The 21711-nt window shown below is 36.2% G+C and overlaps 1 protein-coding gene across 5 annotated transcripts in view; it reads left to right on the top strand.

The window, feature by feature from the left end:
- Nucleotides 1-21711, top strand: part of TENM2 (teneurin transmembrane protein 2) — a 1410959-nt gene that overhangs the window by 150202 nt on the left and 1239046 nt on the right. For all 5 annotated transcript variants that reach the window (XM_085518796.1, XM_015875933.3, XM_015875927.3 and 2 more), the window contains exon 2: nucleotides 6172-6256. The gene's annotated coding sequence lies outside the window, so the exon portion shown is untranslated. The remainder of the gene's footprint in view (nucleotides 1-6171; nucleotides 6257-21711) is intronic.

Below are 21711 nucleotides of genomic sequence, written 5' to 3'. Positions count from 1 at the left end.
AATGGTAAGGGTGCTAATAAGTTGCTCAGGGGCTGCCAAGATGTTTGTAGGCTTGAGCATTTGCTCTGCAAGATGAGGCTGAGAGGAGCTGGGAGAAGATACAGCTTTGCTGGGACCAAATAGCAGCCTGTTGGTACCTGTGAGGAGATCTTCACAATGGTGTGTGGAGGGAGAATAAGCAACAGTGGGTGTAAGGTGAAAGAGCTTCAGACTGGCAACATGAAAAAGGTTATGCACAGGAATAGACTGGGTTATGCTGGAGAGGTTATGCAGTCTCTGTTGTTGTAGGTGTTCAGGAGAACACTGAGCAACCTGGTCTCACCTCAGAGCTGCTCTGCTTTAGGCAAGAGGTTGATCCTAAGGTCTTTTCCAGCCTGAAGTATTGTGCAGTCCTCTGATTTTGACCAAACCAACTTGTTTTGTTTGCTCAGTTCTCTTGGGGGGGGGGGGGGGGGGGGAATAAAATAATAATAATAAATCCAAACATAATGTTGAAATGAGTATACAGGGGCAAAAAAGTATCTGTCTAACTGACCTAAAACTAAAGCAGCCAATTTGAGTGGAAGCAAAGTTGTTGCTTTTTCTTAACACCAATGTTTAGACAAAGTATTGTCTAATATGTTTTGATAAGTCTACTTATAGAACTCTGGAACTGAACAAATGTGAAAATTTTAGGCCCTTTAAACAGGATATCATGTTCTGTTATGCTTAACGTGGTCTTAATTCAATTATTGAATTTTAGTTTTATAAGTAAAGGTTGTTGGAATAGATAAAAAGGAATTCTACAGGCAGAGGGATTTTGCAGCTTGTATATTCCATATAAATATATCACCCATGGGCACCAAAATATAAGGTAAATAAGGACTGCTTATAAGAGTTGAGATGATCCTGCTGATTAAGCAGACTGCTCTTACAGTGTGTCCATCCATGCTCTCTTAGAGTCTTAACCCGCACTTTAGGAAGAAACCTAATTTGAAAAACTCAAGAAATGTCATATTTCCTAACAGCACAGCTGTCATTTTCCTAGCAGGACAGAACCTAAGTAGTTATGCAGACCATGACAGAAGTACTTAAGAAATGTTGCTGAATTATACTTGGAAAAAAATAAGGTGGTGGTCGTCTGTGGTGACTACTCTTACTTTGATAAGAGGCGTTTGAATAGATCTATAGTTTTGTTTACTCTGATTACCCAAAATATCAAGTGATTTATACTCCTCATGCTCTTGTAATGTAACAAGTGTTTCTAGTCTGCTTTTCACAGTCGCATGCATACAGATTTGAAAGCAAGACATTTCCCTCGTAAAAGCAACATCAGTACTTACTAGACATAGTAATTTTTCAATTATTCCTTCCTCTTTTGATCAGATGTCAAAATCACGCTTAATTACAGTGAGAACAATTGTTCACATATATTTTTCTTTGATATGAGAATCTCTTGAGGCTACAAAGTAAAAGGTAAAATAGTCTTATAACTACTTAGAGGACATAATCATTCACACACCTTGTAACTGTTACTAAATAAAGGAGCACAGTCAAATGCACTGAGAGATCCTCATAAAAAAAAAACAAAAAAAAACCAACTTGATTGGTTGCTTTATCTTCTGCCGGGATGAGTATGACTTCAGCATATTTAACAATGTTAACAAATCTTTTCTAAAAAGCAAATGCCAACCTTGAATTTAGTTTCACCCTTTCACCTCCAATCATATCAAGGATAACAGCATATTTTACAATTTCTTCTCTGGTCCCAGATAAGTAATAATTGTTACTAGAATCATTAAACAAGTTAAAGCATTTAACTTCATTATAGTAGTTCCTGTTAGTCAGGCACATTGTGCCATTATCAGGCCTTTTACATCAGTAGAAACAATTGATAAATCTGTAATAATTCTGTGTCTCAGAGATTGGATAATGATCCCTTGTAATTCTGTGACATGACACACACAAAGTACCTCTTTTCAGTGTGTAATTTCTCATTTCAGAGAATGTTAACCAGACTCAAGAAAAAAAAGCTTTTGTACAATCTGTTCACTGGAATGTAAATGAGTGTGGAGAACAGTTTCCTAATAAATGAACCACCATTGTGATTATTTTTGGTAACATTTGCTGTACTTAATGGTATCATCCATCTAAGGATTTCTGCATTTATCCTGTTTATAGGATGGTTAAAACCTTTATGGAGGAACCATTAATTTTCTTGCAAATGTCACTGACTTCAAATGCTTTGATCATCCCAAGATTAGCCCAGCCCCTGTCATCAGTAGTCTCTGATGAGTTCGGGCTGATTTGCTTTGTATATCAAAGGCATAAAAGGACCACTCTGACTCTCAGTTTTCTGGGCTACACTTTTGAAGTGTCCTGAATACACAAACTGTTACAGGAGACTGAAAGGCAGAGGACCATTATGAGTATGGTGGGCTGTTTGCTTCTGAATTTGTTTCCTTTCACCAAAGATATGGACTACCTCTGGAACAAATGTGCCCATGGATGCAGTTACTGGGTCATAAATACATTCATACTCATTACTATTAAAAATGAAATAAAATAAGCCCTCAGACATCCCAGTATAAGATAATCAGAGCTGTGTCCTGTGTATCTCAACAAAATATATGGAACTGCAAAGTTCTGCATTTTTTAACATGGTAAAATCTGAAATAGGAATTTGATGCTTCATCTCATGGTTTTGTGCTCAAGTTTTTATCTCTTTTCCCATAATTTATATTTAACAATGTTTGTATTTTAAAGTATGCATAGAGAAAAGACAAAAAAAAAAAAAAGACAAAAAAGACAAAACCGTGTGTATTTCATTACTTTTTTTTTTTTTAAATGAGTGTTGTAACTCTCTTTGAATTGCCTGTTTAATCCTGAAAACCAACCCAGTAATTAGGTACTGTTTCTCTCTACATTCATGAAGTATTTATTAAGAAGTTTAAAATATCTTCCATTTTTAAGCACGTTTATGTATATTTCTCCATAGTTGTAGTTCTATATGTTCTCAAAACAAGCATCTCAGTAAAGATTTTAAAACTGGTTCTTAAAATTAACATCTGGAATGCCTCTTGGAACTCCTAATAGACATTTGGGATTGGTTTTCTTTGTGGTATGGTATTCCTGAGTGTTTTCCTTTAAAGAGGAGACTTCATTCAGTAACGACATTATTCAAAAGCATAAAACAGAATATAATAGTTCAGTTGGAAAAGCTCTTCAAAGAGCATTTACTCCAACTATCTGACCACTTCAGAGCTAACCAAAAGTTAAGGCAAGTCACTGAGGGCACTGTTCAAATGTATCTTGAACACTGGCAGGTATCAACTGCCTCTCCAGGAAACCTCTTCCACTTGATGAGATGGACGGTGTATTGTTATGATGTATGTCTCATACACCATTAGGCAATAATAGTAAGACTATGATAGACTTCACAATAGTAATAATGATCAGTGAAGAAATAAAGCACAGAGTGCAACAAAGAAAAAGCAGAACTCTATCTCCAAAATATTGAGTAGGCTGAAAGCTTCTGGTAAAAAATGGAGAAGGATTTATAAGACACCAACACTGAAAAAGGCTGCTGTATTTTTTTATATAAATTGAGACATCAAGTCACTGACAGGTGAAACTTTCTCTTACATGCTACAGGTTGCACTCAGGATGCCATACAATTAGCTGTTTAAAAATGTAAGTCAGTTCAACTGCAGTATTGGAGATGGGCTATTTAAAAGGCTTTAGGGAATGCAAGAACAAAACAATGTGAAGCACTACTGAAAATGTTTAAAAGAGTGTTAATTAGAATTAATGAGATGAAAATGAATAAAAAATAAATGTGCCGTGATGTCAATATTCAGGTGAGTGTTATGGAAGGGAATGATCTGCAAATACAGGTGGACACTGGGTGCCACACAACATGACATCCACAACTATTTTCATCTGGCCAAGTCACTGTGATTTTGCTATTGTTATAATTCATGGAGAGTCTACTTCATAGTCAGTCTACATTTTTTAGGCAAAGACATAGTTATTGTTAGGAACTGAACAGTTAAAGAAGCAAAACTTTGAGAAGAAGGGAAAGAAACAGGAAGAAAGGAGGACAAAAACTTGTAGAAAGAGAGGATGTAATGTAACTGGAATTGTAGATGTGCAAGGTATACCTAGCTGGCAAGAGTATTTGCTCTTTCTGACTCCTGTCTTGCGCTGTTTCCCCAAGTGTGTGGATGGGAGCCATCCTGTACCAGTCGGGATGTGGATGAAGTTACCTATTTGGCTATTACCAGGCTCTCATTTCAACATTATTTTCAGATGTTATTCTCCAAATTAAAACAGAAGCTGTGAAGAGAGCAATTATATGGGTTTTTTTTCCATGCTGACTAAAGTCTTCTCAGTCAGAGCACAGATGGCCCCTCTACTAGTCTCCTACCAGTGCTCCACATACTGCAGTCCCGTGGGCCAGAACATGTGCTGCTTGAAAAGACAGTCTTCAAAGGAAGCACATGCATTAGATTGTAGTAGCTCTCTGGAGTGCCAATACATGTGTTGGATGCTTCATAATACAGAATTTTTAGTACAATTTATTTTCTTTGTCAAGACTTAAAAAGAGCTTATTGCTGCATTCACTGTTTGGTGGAGTACTGCTCTGTGTACTGCAAATGTTTTGGTAAATTTTAAGCGTAATACCTGTCTCTACCTTCTGGAACCTCCCTGAATATTCTTTAGTCTCTCCCACTGTAACAACTTTGACATTTGAGTGGAGTATTTTTTACTTTTTTTTTTTTACTTTTTTTTTTATTTTTATTTTTTAACACTTGTGAACAAAACAGCTTCAGCTCTCTGTAATCTCCCTTTTGTGAACAGTATTTGATGGCTGACTCAAAGCACAGCTATGCACACTCACCTGCAGATCTCAGTGAGAATTACGGTGGGTTACTTTTATGATAGAAAACATAGATGTCATATATACTCATAAAACAGCTATAAAAAAGTCAACACATTCAAAGCAAAATTTTCACCCCATTGCACCCCAAAATGGGCTGCTATTAAGTATAAGAGACTTCTGTTCTTCAACTTTTCACTTGTAAATATATCTAAAGAAACAAGTGCAGGAAGGTGTTAATAATATGAGAGAAAAAAAAATATGCGTTATTTGCCTCCAAGTGCTACGTTTGGGTAGGCATCTTTTATTGTGTCATGTTGTCACAAGTGAAGTCATACTGTGATGCTTACACAGTACTGCCTAGTGAGAGAAAAGTGGCTTCTTTTCACAGATAATATAAATGCTTGGCCTAGTTACATGGGTGATTTCCATCATTAATGGAATGGGATTTTTTTTTAATTTTTTTTTTTTTGTAATTGCTACCAGAAGAAAAATGTTGTGAAGCTTGTGGGAATTTTCTGGCACAGATGCATTTAGATAGTAAGAGTTGCTCTGGACTGAACAAAGCAAGACATTTTTTGATTGTTTCCATGATGACTGAATGCATCATTAACCCCTTTATTGTTGACATCCTACGGAGACCTGATATGTAGTCTTAATTATTTTAAAAGACACTTCTTTGTTACTTAGCTGGTGATTAAAAGTAAATTAAAAGATGGCAATGGCAGACTATTGTTGTTCATTAACAGATCTAAAATCCTAATCATCTAGTAAGGGGCTAATTTTCACTTAATTTTTGAAACAATAAGAACATTGATGTAGAAATTATTTGTTCTGCTTCTATCAGCTAATTAACCGAATCACTAGAGAGGGAGACTGGGAGAGTGATTATTTTCTATTAATCGAATGGAGAAATCTAAAGTAGGAATCCAGTTAAAGCACTTAATAATATTCCTTATAACAATAAAATGATTTTGAACTTGAGGTTCTAAACAGTGTTGAGTAGCAGGGGTGAATGGGAAGGGCAAATGCAAGAGCAAAGAGACCAGAATTCTCATTCTTGTTTTCAGAGTCAAAAGATGAATTATGCTGCAGGAGGCAGTGATGGGGCATACAAGAATCCTGCCTTAAATTGCAGAGCAACTGGAAAGAAGAAATAAATATTAAGGCATGTGGAAAATTGTCCTTTCACAAAAAATTGTGGATTTTATTGAAAAGCAAGACCTCTAATTTGTTGATTCAAATAATGTTCCAGTCCTCAGCATGAATTGTAGTTAATGCTTATGTTCCCCCTTTTCCTTCATTTTCAGACTTTCATCTGGCAGAACTGCAACAGCAATTGCTGAGGTTGGAGCCCTGCATCTCTCTCATATATACTTCCAAAACAGCTGGCAGGTAGGACTGATGATCATAGATGATCTTGGAGAATTCACATTCTTATTGAGGAAGTATCTCCTGTCTGAAAGTGTGATATTGCAGAATTGGCAGAAGACGTAACTGAAACAAGGTTTTAATACACTTCTAACATATTTCAGCATTGATACACTTTATGGAAATTTGAAGGAAAACAAAGGCAAAATACATAGGTTTGGAAATTTTTTTATTGGCAGATAGTCTGTCCAACTAATAAAATATTACTGAATGTATTCAGGTTGCAAGAAGGAAAATGTTTATTGCCTGCTGAAATTTTGGATAGGAAAATATAGGTATGAAAAAGGATGTTCAGCTGCGATGGAGGAAGAAAATATTGGATGCCACAAGACATGTGCCTGTCACTAAAATTCTAGAAGTTCAGCTGAAAACTCCTACGTAGATTCATTGTCATTTCTCAACTCATATAAAAAATGTGTGACTTGGCAATTTAAACAGTTTTCTATCTCAGCTTGCATGTGGTGAAAGTAGGTTAAAATTTAAGAGTCAAATATAGAAATACTCCTCTGTGCTCTTAGGGCTAAACACCGTGGGGTTTGGTGGGATTTCACTCACGATAAGGAGCTCTTCTTGTACCAAAGAAGAGAGAAGCAATTTTTGAGCGCTGTATCTTCCGTCTTCCTATTTGTGACTGTTCCTTTGCTGACAAACTGTTTCTATTTCTTCCATGGTTCTGGTTTACTAGTTCTGCCTGCAGCAAATTGCTAGACAGTTCCTAAAAAAAGTCAACCAAAACAGTCAGAAATGAAGTTTGAGCAAAAGGATTCTTTCAGTCAAGTGAATAATAGCTAATAGTGTTGGCCCAGCCTGCTGCTGTAAATGCATAGACTGTCTATTGAAAGAAAAATGCATAAAAGCTAAAATGAACTCAGTGTTATCTGGAGTAATAAAAGGAAATACTTGGTCTGTTACTCGCATGTGCACAATTCCCTAGATGATGCTATTGACAGTGGCTTTGGGGTTCAAATGCCTATTCCGTATTATTGTCTCAAATAACTTGTTGCATTTAGCTGTATGTCATTTGTCGTTCCTAATTTTCAGTGCTAATGATTTTTGCTGACCTTTGTGTACTGTGCAGGTTAAAGTTTGTATGCGTGCATTTTTCTGCATTTTGATATAGCTTCTTACTGGACTGTATTTTTGCATTGTTTGTCATGTATATTAAAAATTAATGGGAAGATTTATTAGAGAAACAAATACTGATTATATTAACCTTGGCTTCATTCTTACACTGCTGGAGGATCTTTAAATGCCTACAGATTTTCCTTTCCTTTGTAATCACAGACAGTATATTTATTTTTATTTATGGAAGCTATTTGAGACAATCGGTTAGTGCTCAGCTTTAAATGAGCTTTATGTAAAAGTAGCCGGCTGAGTCAGTAAAGAAAAAAATGACCAGATGGCAACCTCAGTGCGGGATAGAGATAAATGTGAATCTCAAATGAGGAATGTCCCAAATAATGAGGGTCATTTGAGAGTAAGATGGTATGTGCACTTTGTGGCCATGAATAATGCATTCATGTACGTACTTCAGTAATTGTGATGCATGAGTTCTCTATAGACATTATCACAAGACCAGTTTTACATGGGAATCAAGTGCTTTAGGTACGTTAATTATTTATACTATGTATCTGAGAGAAGAAAAATGTTTGAATTTTCTATAACTGCTTTTAGTCTTGGTGTCAAAGAAGGGGACTGGTGAACTGCAGAAGAAATCCTTTATGACCTTATCATGCTCAACTCTGCCATGGCAGAAACCGTTCTCTCAATTCCTCTTCTCCTTTCTGCCCATTTTAATGGCAAACTCTTCTACTCTGCAAATCAGCGAGATCAGATTTGAGCTGAGATGACTACACCATCCCACCCTGAAGAAACTGTGACAGTCAGTCTGTCCCACCTGTTATTTGCTCTGTGAAAAGTTACACATGGAATTGGCACCAGAAACTCCCTCTCCAAAAGGACGAATCACAGCACTTTCCCTTATGTAGTTACTTACGTCTTTTCCCCAGAAACAAAACCAAGGGAAAGGGTGTTGCTCTCTTTTGTTTTAATTCCTAGCTCCAGTAATAGGGAGAACTGTTGAGGCAGTTAAAACAGTGAGAAGGAAATGCTGGTGCTATCAAAGTGATTCGTTCTGGGAGACCTCTTGCAACATGAGCAGTGCTTGGAGCTCAGTTTGTGAGTTTGTTGATTCTGCAGAAATTTCAGGTACAGGCTTTTACTGACTGTTTCTCTTATGCTTGCTCGAGTCAAACAGCCAACAATCAGGCCCGTGTGATAACAGAAAACAAGCAGTTGCCAACTTTACTACTTGCAGCAATAACTGTCCCAGAGGCACCTTTGCACAGCCCTCTGATGCTCTCTGCTCTTCATCTTCCCTTTGTTCCAGACTGTTGCAGAGCAATTGCACTGCTCTTTGTTTATTTAGAAAGTGCTCAGCACAAGTGTGAGAGGCTGAAGTGATTCATAGAATTCTTTGCAAATGGAGGAAGTTGCTTGTTTCCCATAACAAATGAATGCTCTCTTCTTGATGAAAAGATGTTCTTAAGGATCTTCCATAAACAAAGAAGTCTCTTCCTTCTCTAAGGGAAAACAGACAGAGACTAGTACATTAGCAGCATGCTCAGACCTGGAATGATCATAATCATGCTTTTCTGCAAGTTATCCAGTGAATCTTATGTGTAACTTCTATCAAATCTCATCCCCTGAATTATCTCTAGTTCCAGTAAGTCCAGTATGTGGATTTGATGCATTATGGATTCAAGCTGTGGTTACTCCCATTCTTCTGAAATAGTGTGTAGTAGTGTGCTTGACAGGTAGTTAGACAATAGTTCTATTTAAAACTTTTTTCCTGAGGTTTGGGACCCCAGAGGGGAGACCAGCACCACCTTCCTCAGAACCGACATTCATTTGAGTGTGTTTTCCCATAGTGGTTTTTTTTTGGGTTTTTTTTTTTTTTTTTCCTGCAATTCTGCTGGTTCAGTTTACTTCTGTCACAATACGTTTGGAGCATGTATTATAATACTGTCCCAGCTGAAGAGTTCAGGAGACTTTAAAAAGGGAGAGCAGACTATAGCCTAACTGTTAAGGCAGAAAATAAACATGTGATCTGGATGACCATAATCACAACCATCCTGATAACACCCTTGAAGACTCTTTGTCCACTTGATGACCGGAACCCCAGTGGGTGGGCAGGAATCATGTTCTTCTGATGCATTTTCTTCTGTTCATCATTCCAAGTGAAACAAAGCTTTCCACCTGCATCCCAATATTGAAAATCCTTGCTGCTTAGCTGAGCATACAGTTACCAGGTCAGCTACATAAAGGATTGGTCCATTGAATTTGTTTGCTAAATTTGCTAAATAGATAGCTAGAAATAAGGAATTCAAATGAAATGAATCCAAAATACAGAAGAGAAAAAAAAATCTGAACAATTTCATCTCAGTTATTTGTTTAAAAAACAAAAAACAAAAAAAACCAAAACAAAACACAAAAAAACACCATAGCAATAACTTTAACTTATTTTTCTGCCTCAGTTTCTATAACATTCCTGATTCTTGCTTGGGCTGTAGATATTGAACTCTAAGGAGTTCAAACTAATTTCATTTCTCCACAGAATGCTTAGATCTTTGGAACAGAAGTCTGTCAGACATGCAGTGTGACTTTAGCCCCTATGCACACTTTTTTTCCCCACACCTTAACATTAAGGCCATTTCAAGTTCCAAGTTCTGGCTTTAATGCTTTGTTACATATTTACTTTACTTGGTATTTTATTTGCCACTTGTTCTTTGAAACATACTTGTTGTTAGTGGTACATAATTGGTTTGGAGCTTCAGAATGCAATGGAAGACAGAAAACAAATTCTCCTTTCAGAATTAAATTCCCTCTGATACAGGATCATGTCTCCTTGTTGAGTCCTACAGCATTTTCTCTCATCTTCTATATGGTCATTATAATACCATTTCTGCTGTGTGTGTAGCACTTCCTTGGCTTTAGGTTTCAGACTGCTTTCTTTGCTTGCAGCCTGTTGAATACATATTTTGGTAAAGCTTTATTTCTCATACCATAAGAAATATTAAATATGTGCTCTGCTTAATCGTTTTCTTTTCTTTGAGCATCCTGTAGAAACAAAACAGATGGTAAAACTGGGAACAGGATGTTTCTCTTGGGTAATACTTCAATTGAAATTCACTGTTAATTTTAGGATCCTTTGTGGGGATCCCATCTTTTTTTAGAGTACAAGGACAAGTTATCCTTAGAAATATCAGCAGGAAAATTATGAAGAGTCTGGAGGAAAAATTTCTCTGTATGTTTTATTTAAAGCCTGTTGGATTTGTGCCATGGGGAATATGTTGCAACTGGAATTTTAAAAAGCCGGGATCATTTCAGGATACTTGCAATTCTTACTAAAATAACACTAATAAAATTTCATGGTTGAGAGCCTACAGAGATCACAAAAGGACTGAGGAAAGCACTTCTCTCTTATCTACACAATAGCATAATTGGCTTAGTGCACTGGTGGAGATGTATCATCCCCACACAAGACAACAGGTAGCTGACTATTTACTGAGCTGAGACTGAAGGGACCAGCACACTGGTCTGACATAGCGGCATTTGCACTCTTTGGGCAGTATTTCTGAGTCTCAGATTCCCTGTGCTGATAGTTCACTATTAAATGTTTTTCCAATATCGTGAAAACAATTGAACTGAAATTCCAGAGCTTTTACTTTCTTTGTGAAGCTCTTGGTAAAATGTTTCTCCAGCTTTGACTGTTTCCTGAGTGCCCTAATCTAAACTGACTTTGGGTACTGGGAGCACTAGTATCTTTCCTGCTTTTCTGCTCTGGGAAACACAGGACTTCACTGAGCTGCCAGCCAGCAGTGCAAGCAGCATTGCCATCCTGCTGGGTGCAGCATGCTGCTGAAGGTGATCTCTCCTGAGCAGGCCTGAGAGCCTTCATCCAAACATGCACTGACATCATCATCATCACAGATAAGCAAGAAAATAGCACTGCAGAGAGAAACTTCCTGCACTGATCTTACCTGGCATCTGTATTAAAATCATTCTGAGAGCTCACTGCCTTATCCGTGGATTCTCTATGGTTAAGTAGGACATTATTACCTCAGGCTTCCAGGAACGTTAGTTAATAGGAAAGTCCAGTCTTGCTACTTAGGTATTCTAGAGGAGTGTATAATTTGTTATGGCTGGAGGTGTAAATAAACAAGCAATTCAGTGCATCCCTTACTTAAATTCTCCAGATAACATGCACTTAAATTGAGGAAGCCGTAAAATTTATTAACCAACATTCTTGTGGAGAAAAGAAAAGAAAAAAAAAAAGAAAAGAAAAGAAAAGAAAAGAAAAGAAAAGAAAAGAAAAGAAAAGAAAAGAAAAGAAAAGAAAAGAAAAGAAAAGAAAAGAAAAGAAAAGAAAAGAAAAAAAGAAAAGAAAAGAAAAGAAAAGAAAAGAAAAGAAAAGAAAAGAAAAGAAAAGAAAAGAAAAGAAAAGAAAAGAAAAGAAAAGAAAAAGAAAAGCATTTTCTTCACATACCTGAGTATCTGAGGTCTATTTCTACCTTACATGACACATTGTTCTTTTCACTTCTTACAATTATTTTGATTTTTTAAAATGTAGTTCATCTGGACAAAGCACATGGAACATGTAGCTTTCCCACCTTGTCCTGAATATGCCACCTGGCACATAGCACCTTCCAGCATGCTTCCCAGAGTCAGCCACAGCCTCTTGCATCTCTTTTGACTGCTGTCATTCTTCATGTTGGCTCCAAGAGTCATCCTGCCAGCTGTCCCACTGCTGCTTGCATTTGTGAGGCTGACAAGCAATTGGACTGTTGCGCATTTTATGAATGAGCATAAACTTAGACTTGATGGTGCTTGCAAAAGAATTCAAAGGACAGCAAAGGCATTGCTCAAGCACTGACACGTTGTCAGAAGGGCAGCAAAGCAATCTTCCCTCCCTGTAATCCTATCAACCAAAACCAATCAAACTACAACTATAAAACAAAAACATGTCTGAAATAGATGTTCGGTCTTACATACTGATATCTATTTGCTTTTAATTCACAAGCACACTGCCCGTTAAGTCATTTTTTTTTCTTTTATTTTATATCTTTTTTCAAAACATATCTTTGGATAGTCTAGTGTTATTGTTCAGTAATTTGGAAGAAACCTAAGGGGAGGACATATTAATGACTGTGAGGTTAATGACATCTTCAGTCTATTGGGCTGTGTCAGAGTGCTACTAGGATATTCCCCTGCAGCAATTGAACACATCCTTCTTACTAAGGAGCAGACTCCCAGCCTAGCACTGCTTCTGCTAGTATTGTCAGCTAAAAGGGTTCAAGATCATGCTGGGCTTCTATGGAAGGCATAAGGAGATCAGTATTTAAATAAAAATATATTTCACATGAAAACGGTTCCAGAATGGTATTTGAAGCAAAGAAAACTAAAAGTTTGCATCCTGACCTTCTCTTATACTGTACATTACAGAGGCAAGCTTCTGTTTTAGAAGGATAATGAGATATACAGTGTGATTAAGCTTTCAACATTATGCATTTTTTGAAAGTGTGGACTGATTTTTATGTAAAAGAAAAAAACCTACCATGTCTTCATTTTCCTTTCATCTTCACTTTTAACCTTTTTAACACAATGATAAAGTAATAACAGGACTTTCTAATTTGAAATTAAAAAGGGATGTCATACTTCAGAGGGTAAGAATCCAGTAAGTTTAGTTGACTAGGATAAATTTGTATCAGCCTATATTAAGTGCTAATGACACACATCACTAGAGGCCTTCAGGCATCTGAATCCCTTTGATATATCTATTCATACATCTTTCAGGTGCTGGGCATGGATCTCATTAGAGTAAGTGATGCCATCCAAATAGTGGTTAATTGTTTGTTATTGAGTGCATTCTTTATTCCCAAAAGGTTAGGGTTATTCAGACAATTAGGTTTTAAAACAAACTTATCACTAGGCTCAATAACAGAACAATCAATGTGTAACATGATTGCTTTCATTCTGACTATTTCTTGGCTGTAAAGGAAATGCTACAGAGGAAAACTTCTGACTGCAGATGTATTTCCTTTAGATTCCCTGAATAGCTAACGTTTTTAACATTTCCCTCACCATAATCTCATCGCGGTTTTCATTTCATTGAATTTAAAGTACGTATCAATAGCAATTCAAAGATGTCTAATTGATTGTTCCCAACATAATCCTAAGGAAGCTGAAATCTTCATTGTTTTGGCAGTTCTTTGGCTTTGAGACTGTAGTAAGAGTTGATAGTATAATTAAGAGAGCAGTTTTGCTTTGCTGCAGATCTCCTGATGTCAGTTATGGATATCACACAAAGGAGTTGATCTGACTGTAGTGGATAAAGCTTTAGGCTGTGGTTGTTGAAGCCATAGGACATAGTGGTGCCATTTCAGATCATCTGCCTTAGGTACAGATCACAAAGTAGTACAGTAGTTTGTTACAGTCACGTTTTGGAACAGACTCAGTAGTCTTTCACTGTTAATGTGATGTCCAAAAGCTTCACAATCTTTTAATTAGCAATTTCCACTGATTTTAATGATCAAAAGAACTGAATTGAACATTTACAATTAATATATATATATATATATATATTTAATATGGGTTACAAAATAAGCTCTTCAGTTACTCTGAAAGGGCATGTAGTTATGGTGCTAAGGAGAGCAAATGAATAAGCTGATAAAAGGGAAGATGGTATTTCCCCATGGAAGCTGAAGTTGGTCAGGTTTTAATTTGCAAGCAAATGTGCAAGGTTCTCTTCATTAAACCCCTCAGGAACAGGACTTTGCAGCTTTCACATAACTGTTTTGTCACAAAAGAATAGATGTTAGGAAGACTGACTGAATACAATGCATGTTCCTTTCAGATAATACATCTATCTGTCATTTCAGTTAGAATTTGGATGGCTGACTTTTGATTACTATACAGGTCTGATGTCTGCTGGTATGAACATGGGGAAATAGCCCCTATCCTCTATGTAGCAATTTTCAGCTATATATTGGTATATGCTGGTGGGCTGCACAAAGTCAGTGTGATTCTGTCTTTTATAAGACAGCAAAGAGTTCATTATGAAGTTTGTAAACTACCATTACAAGCCTAAACTCCCCTGTTTGTAATGCAATAATGCAATCTGATTATTATTCTGATATATCTTTTTGCTGCTAGAGTGAGTCGGGTTTCAAGGGCCCCAGGTAATGTAAGGTGACATCTGAAAAGATGCAGGGAGTCCGGGCTGACGCTTCAGCTCAGCTTACTAGATGATCTATGGAGTGGGACATTTGTAGCAGCTGCACTGGAAGCTATTCATCCATCTTTTCGTATAGTGGTAGTGAGTAGAGATAATGGCTAAATCTGTGAAAAGAATCAGTGAGGACATTACAGAAGACAGAGTGAAGAGGCCCTGGGCCTTTGTCCAGATGGCTTGGGACTTATTCTGCTGAAAGGAAATGATCACTTTTTGGATGTGTGGTAAAAAATACAGCATTCTGCAGGTTAAAATTCAAGCAGCTTTCTTATGATAAGTGAAACCACCACTGAATTTCCTGAGATGCAGTTAGATTCAAAAAACAAAATCAGGTTAAGCATTTTGGTGTCAAAGGAATTGCAGATTTCCCTAAAATTTGCATAGTGTTAGAGATAAAAAGGAGTCTTTAATTATTATCTACTATCAGATAAGAATTCCCTCTGGCCTATTAGGTAGGCTGTTAGCCATGTGCTTCTACTTTGCTTCACACACCCAACTATTATCTTTTCTTTTGAAAATCCATGTTGGCAGCCTCTAGGAGGCGTGCTCTCTGGAAAAATTCTATGTAAGTAATGAATATTCACTTTACCAGAACTGTGGGATTTTTCTCTGTTCTTATTCACAAATTATTTGACCTTTTGACCTATTAGAAATACCTAAACATTTTTATTGTCATGAACTTAGTATTATTTAGATGGGAGAACTGGAGAGCAAAGTACTAGTCTAATATTTCTGAATGAACAGGGTAACTCATTTGTTATGTGTGCTGTTAGCTGACACAATCAGTTTTACTAAAAAACTTTGCCAAGCAGGAATAATTAATAAAATATAATTGTGTAAAATTCTGAGAGATGTACTACTTCTCTTTCATTCCATCCCTTCCCTTCCCTTCCCTTCCCTTCCCTTCCCTTCCCTTCCCTTCCCTTCCCTTCCCTTCCCTTCCCTTCCCTTCCCTTCCCTTCCCTTCCCTTCCCTTCCCTTCCCTTCCCTTCCCTTCCCTTCCCTTCCCTTCCCTTCCCTTCCCTTCCCTTCCCTTCCCTTCCCTTCCCTTCTCTTTTTTTTTTTTTCTTTTTTTTTTTTCCCCTGTATTTTAATCAGGAATGTGGGAGGATCAGAGGAATCAGGATCTGATTTCTGAGTGTTAGATTTAAGTTTATAAAAGTTAAAATGTACTTAATCACTGCACTTGGAGCATGCATTATTTCAGTGGGATACCACTATTTCTGTCACAGCAAATTCAAACCCGACAGGTGTGAAAGTTTTATCTTTCAGCCCTTTCATATAGTCGTTGCTGTGTCTGTGATTACCATTTCAGTTAGTTGTTCCCTCATTTTGCATTGTCTAACTTAAATTTTTATACACCTGAATTGCTGACACAAGATGCAAGCTGTAGGTCTCACTGATGTGTCTCAGCATTTGGAGTATTTGTTGAAAAACATGTACTGTGGATTAACAACATGCCATGTGTCTTTAGTGACTTTAAGGATTTCTAAAACACTGCTATCTGTTTATTGCATATGAGGGACTTGCTAATCCTTGCCATTCTGGCAGATTTGGTTGCAGCAGCGTCTCTGATTTTAAACGTTCAAGGAAAGAGCAGAGTAGTGAGAGGCAGTTCAGGGGATAGAAACAAATATGATCAGAGAAAATATGATCTGTGAGAAACGATTGACAGAACTGGGCTTGTTTAGACTGGAAAATACAACTGACATGGAGAGTATACCAGTCAAAATAGGAATAAAATCTATCACAGAAAAGAAGGTAATAAATTGTTTCCCATGTCCATTGCAGATCAGGATAGGGGATAGGACAGTAAGTAATGGGATTCATTTTCAGTGCAGGAGCTTTAGATTGGATGGCAGGAAAGGAAAGCAACCAAAGCCACTTTTCTAACTGTAACAGCGGTTAAGCACTTGGATATGTCATCCCAGGAGGCCACGGACTTTTTCTCATATTGGAGATTTTCAAGGACAGATTAAGGAAACATCTGTCAGAAATCATTTTGGTGTAGGTTATCCTGCTTTGTTGAAAGAGGTGGAGCTTATGACCACCTAAGGTTTCTGCCTGCTCCATATAGAAGACTTAATTAATGGTTTGGGGTTTTTGTTGGTTTTGTTGTTGTTGTTGTTGTTTTTCATAGAAAAGAAATCTTTCCCTAAATTTTCACTGCTGTCAAATTTATGTTTCCATGGAATATGGGGGTATAAAGGTAATGGAAAGCCAGATTTATTGGATTGACTCCATCGTTGCTAAATTATTATCCAAGCCATTGTCTCTGTCTTCTTTTTCTTATAAAAATCATATCTTAGTTTTCCTTTCTGACTTTGCCTCTAAGAAATGAGGGACAAGAATATAAATGGTAGATTTTAACTCTTTGTTCCTTTGTCAGCTGTAACTACTATGCAAAATAGGATTTTGGTTGTGTTATACAGGTAAGATGTAAGAAATAATGGAATTGTTTTAGTTCTAATTCAAGTTAAATATAACAGACAGCTGTAGTGTTATTATTTAGCAGATATATCAGGATGTGAAATGAGTTCTGGTTTTATAATTTGCTGTTTTTAATCAATAACCAATGCTTAGCATTTCCTTTGGAATTCAGTAAAGATAAGTTATAGAAAGTAGAACATTTTAACACTAACCGTGCTTTCCATGGTGTAGAAATGGCAAAGCATCATGGCTGTAGCAAATTGTCAGTTTTCATGTAGAACCACAAGGCTGTGAATTTAAAAGAACATTAAAAATACACATCTCCTGGAGGTGTAATGATCACCATCAATGGTAGAGCTGAAATAAACAGATCACAGTGTTAAGAAAAGGCTATCATAACACTAAACACATTTCTGAAACTCTTCAGTTTTCTTGCAGTAACAGAACTGCAAATCAGTAGAGTCTGTGGCCTTTCTGTTTCTCCTCTCTGGGTATTTATATTACAGATTTTTTATTAATTTTCTTGAGAAAAAAAATAAAATCAGATTCAATTACAGGATCATGTTTGTACAGAATTGTACTACTGAAAATAAAACAGTTGTGGAATAAAGCTTCTAGTCAAAGATGAGTTCCAACTCATCTCCTTGTTCTGATCTGTACTTTTATTCTTTATCTTCTTGTGAGGTTAATTCTGGAGTAGGGACTTTTTAGCTGATTCATACGTGCTTTAGCTGATTCATACTGAATGGGTGTAAATTCCAAATGTACATAATTCCAAATGTACATTCCACTCATCTTTAAGAGAGACTCTGTGTTCTAACTGTCCTAAACAAACATTGATATATGGTCTAATTATGTATTTATATAGTAATAGTATATATAAGTACACTGAATGTACTCAGATATTGACTGACATTAATAGCCATTCTGTCTTAATAAAAAGGATAAAATGCTATTTAGGAGGTACTGTTCACCAGCATAACATGATGCCCTGCAGAACAAGATCCTAATTATCATGATATATTCAGTATGGGAGCAAAGATTCTGCTCTGTGCATTTTGGAGATGAAGAAACCTTTTCTTGGGGGGAAGAAAGAGACCTTTCTTTTTTCCTTTTCCTTTTTTCCTTTTTTCCTTTTAATCCTTTTCCATGATTGCTTTATGAAATATCGTATGCTCAGAAGTTGAGAGCAAATATATTTGCATAAATACATACACACACACAAAGGTTGTTAAAATTTTGACTTAAAGAACATGTTGGCCTTATATACTAACATCATTCTTTTTGTATTTGATTCAATTTCTCCTTTCACAGCTTTAATGAAATGGGAAACTAATGAAAAATGTTTGCTGTCCTGATTATAGAGCACTGAGCAGCACCATCTCTCAGCACATGTACATGTGAATCACAGCTCAAATGGGTTTTTGATTGCTCATGTTGCTTTATACAGCTTATGATTTGTGATATCAGAGAGGACCAGAAATTATTTTTGATACATTACATTACAACCCAGTTCAAATCTGCTGTGGAAAAACAAGTCAAGTGTTCTGCAAGCCAATTGCTTTCCCCATTATTAAGGAATGCTCCAGGAAGTTTCCTTTTATTTGCACCAGTTGTGTGATTTAATTTAAAAATAATAGTAAGTATTTAACTTGCTCCATTCATTTTAGAAGAATTCTTAAAAACTGTGAGAATTCAGTAAATTGATGGAGACATACACAGCATAAATAAGATCCGTCAATGAAGGTTTGATGATTCCTGATTTAAATAGTTTTTTATTAAATATGAAATGTCCAAATTACCTAATCAGTGTTAGTTGCATGATAAAACATTTTACAGTACTTATTCTCCAGTATCTTATCTCCTACCGGCAGGATGTTTGTTGATAATACTTTCTTCGTGTTAGACAAGCAGACAGTAATTTGATTTTGCCGTTTGCTATCTTGTGCAGAACAGTACTTTAAAAACTCTTCTATGTTTTGTGCTCTAAACAAAGTCTGTTACTTTTATTTGCCGATACATTGAAAAACCTCAGCATTAATACTGTGGATTTTCTTCTTTCTTCTGTTCTTTTATTCTTTTTGCTCTTCTCTTTTTCTTTTTTTTTTTTTTCTTTGTCTCTTTCTTTCTATGTGACACACACATGCTAAATGAAGAGTGCACAACTTTTTGTCACTTGAACTTCAGGCACTCACTAAGATAGCATCAGATGCAAAAAGTGTGGCATGTATGGTTACCAATATGAGAAAGTAGGATATTGTCATCATAGGTTCTGGTGGGTATAAATTTTTAAGTGAAAGTAATAATAGTTTTAATGTATTTTGAGGCCACAAGATATTGTGAAATTTTTTTTTAGTGCTGTTGTTTGTTGTAATTTTCTAATACTTCCAGTGGTAGCCTAAAATACTTGAGGAAATATTAAATATGGTTGTTTTGATCACAAATTGAAAAAACAAAAAACAAACAAAAAAAAAACCAAAAAACAAAACATTTTCAGATAGTGTCTAATGTCTAATTGAAATTGCACGAATGCTTGTTTAATTACTAAATGTTTCACAGTTTCATAAAAAAATGTTAATGACAGTATTTCAGTTCAGACAATATTTTCAACTATGAAACTATTTTCTGTTACTTCTGATCTTAACAGCTGGTGCTCATAGTGGATTTCAGTTTTGTCAGGATATGTCAGACTCTATCTAAGCCTTTTAGGGGATGGTCTTGGATAGCTTGATTCCATTCCATCATAGCCAATGAGCAGTTTCCAAATTATTTTGGCAGGTATACTCATTACAGATGCGTTTTCATCATTCTAGAAGAAACCGTGCTGTTTGAATACAAATAGTGGGTTATATTTGAACTTCCAATTACAGATCTTCTTCTGGTGGTAAAAAACATGACGGGATTTATTGACACTCAAATGGCACCTTATTCTGTCTTATTCTGCACCTATGCCAGAATGTATGACTATTTCTCAACTTCGTCCCAGTGCTACTCTCTGTACTGAATGTCTTCAAAATGAGAGGTAATGTGGCATCTACCTCCAGTTTTGGAAGCCCTCCCAGAATGTAACCTGGTAGGGCAAAAGGATGAGCTATCTGATTTTCTCAGTGTGGCAGGTTATGGTAATGGTGCTTGTCTACTACCTGTGTTATAGTGTGGCAGAGATTTCATGCCCACCTCATTTCCTAATCTACATATGCTGTGTTGGGCATATACAAGTAGCTGCCCCATCTGTAGTCTTGTTTATTTGTTTTAGAGAATTCAACTGGCATTAATTTACAAAAATGAGGAAGGGTTGCCATCTACAATTATTAATTAGCATGCACATCTGCCAAGAAGGTGTTTCCATAAGCCTGTCTGAAGTACTTTATTGTTGTTGTTTTTTTCATTTGAGGGGGATCAATGCTAATTTTCAGTGTTTACCAGCAATCATAGATGACTTGCAGTTAAAAAGCCATCAGCTCTGTCACATTTTTCAGTGAACAGAATCCCTTTCCAGATGGCCCTTCATTTGGATAATGGACAGCCTAAGGGGATAAAAATGTCACCTGTTGTAGCTAGTCAACAATATTAATAAAAATAGGAGAATAGATGATTCATAAAATGGGCAACACACCAAAAATAATCTGTGAATTGTATAGAGAATGTTTTTGGTAGCAATCTTGCCTTAAGAATTGACAGACATCCTCAAATCTGGTCATTATTCCCTTTTCACTTGCTGTTCCTTTGGAGTATAACCATGAACAAGTCTAATTCTTCTTAATGTATTTCCAGAGAAATGAGAAAATATGAATAAGGTGTGATTATGCTTACAAAAGAGCCATGATTACAAATAGGTAAATAATGGATTTCTTGGCTTGTTGTCTCCTGCAGAAAATAACACTGGAATGTGCTTCAGGTTTAATGAAACACTGAGATCTAAGTAGAAATAAAATCTCTGAGTTGCTGCTTACTACATGAAAAATCATATTCCCCCATGAGTCAGAACAATGTTGAAAGGCGACTTAAAGTACTTTTGTGGTCTGTAAAATTGTGGTTATTAGTTATGTCAAATTTGGTTAGAAATCTGTGTCATCCAAGCTGGCAGAATGAATGGAGATTTGAGTTCTTTGTCTACATTTAGCATACTTTTCATAGTGTATACTTATTTTTTTTTCCTCACATGCACTCTTATTTATGTTACTCATGAAAATAAGACTTAGTTTACTCGTAATCCATCTCTCCTTTAGAACTTGAATGTACTCATTGACAAACAGGTGATAATACACACAGGAAAATAATTAACTGACTGCCTAGCAATGCTCTCATCTTCAAAGAATACACTGGGAAAAAAAAAAAAGAAGGAACCATGTACTTATTTTATTTATATGTATTTAAAGACTTATAGAAATTTAGACTTTGATTCCATGCCTTCCCATCCAGATGCCCCTCAGGTTGCTTTGTTGGATAATACTGTTTTTTTTCTCATCTGCTAAGAAGTTCATTCAGTGAAGGATAAAATTTTGAACTAGGTTACTTTACCAGATTCCTCAGTAGGAAGAAAAAAACATGTTTATTCTGTAATAGCAACACTGATTTCTGTCTTTTTATGCTATCTGTGTTAATTCAAAATAAGATTATAAAATAATTTTTGATGCCTAATGTAAGGGACCTGTGTGAGTGAGAAACTTGTTTCAAATATACATGGGTCGTTCTG

The sequence above is a fragment of the Coturnix japonica genome, chromosome 18 (genome assembly GCF_054131305.1).
Source record: "Coturnix japonica strain WE chromosome 18, WE-NBRP24, whole genome shotgun sequence".
Lineage (NCBI taxonomy): Eukaryota > Metazoa > Chordata > Aves > Galliformes > Phasianidae > Coturnix > Coturnix japonica.
Note: the sequence above shows the minus strand (reverse complement) of the source record. Positions and strands in the feature narration are given on the sequence as shown.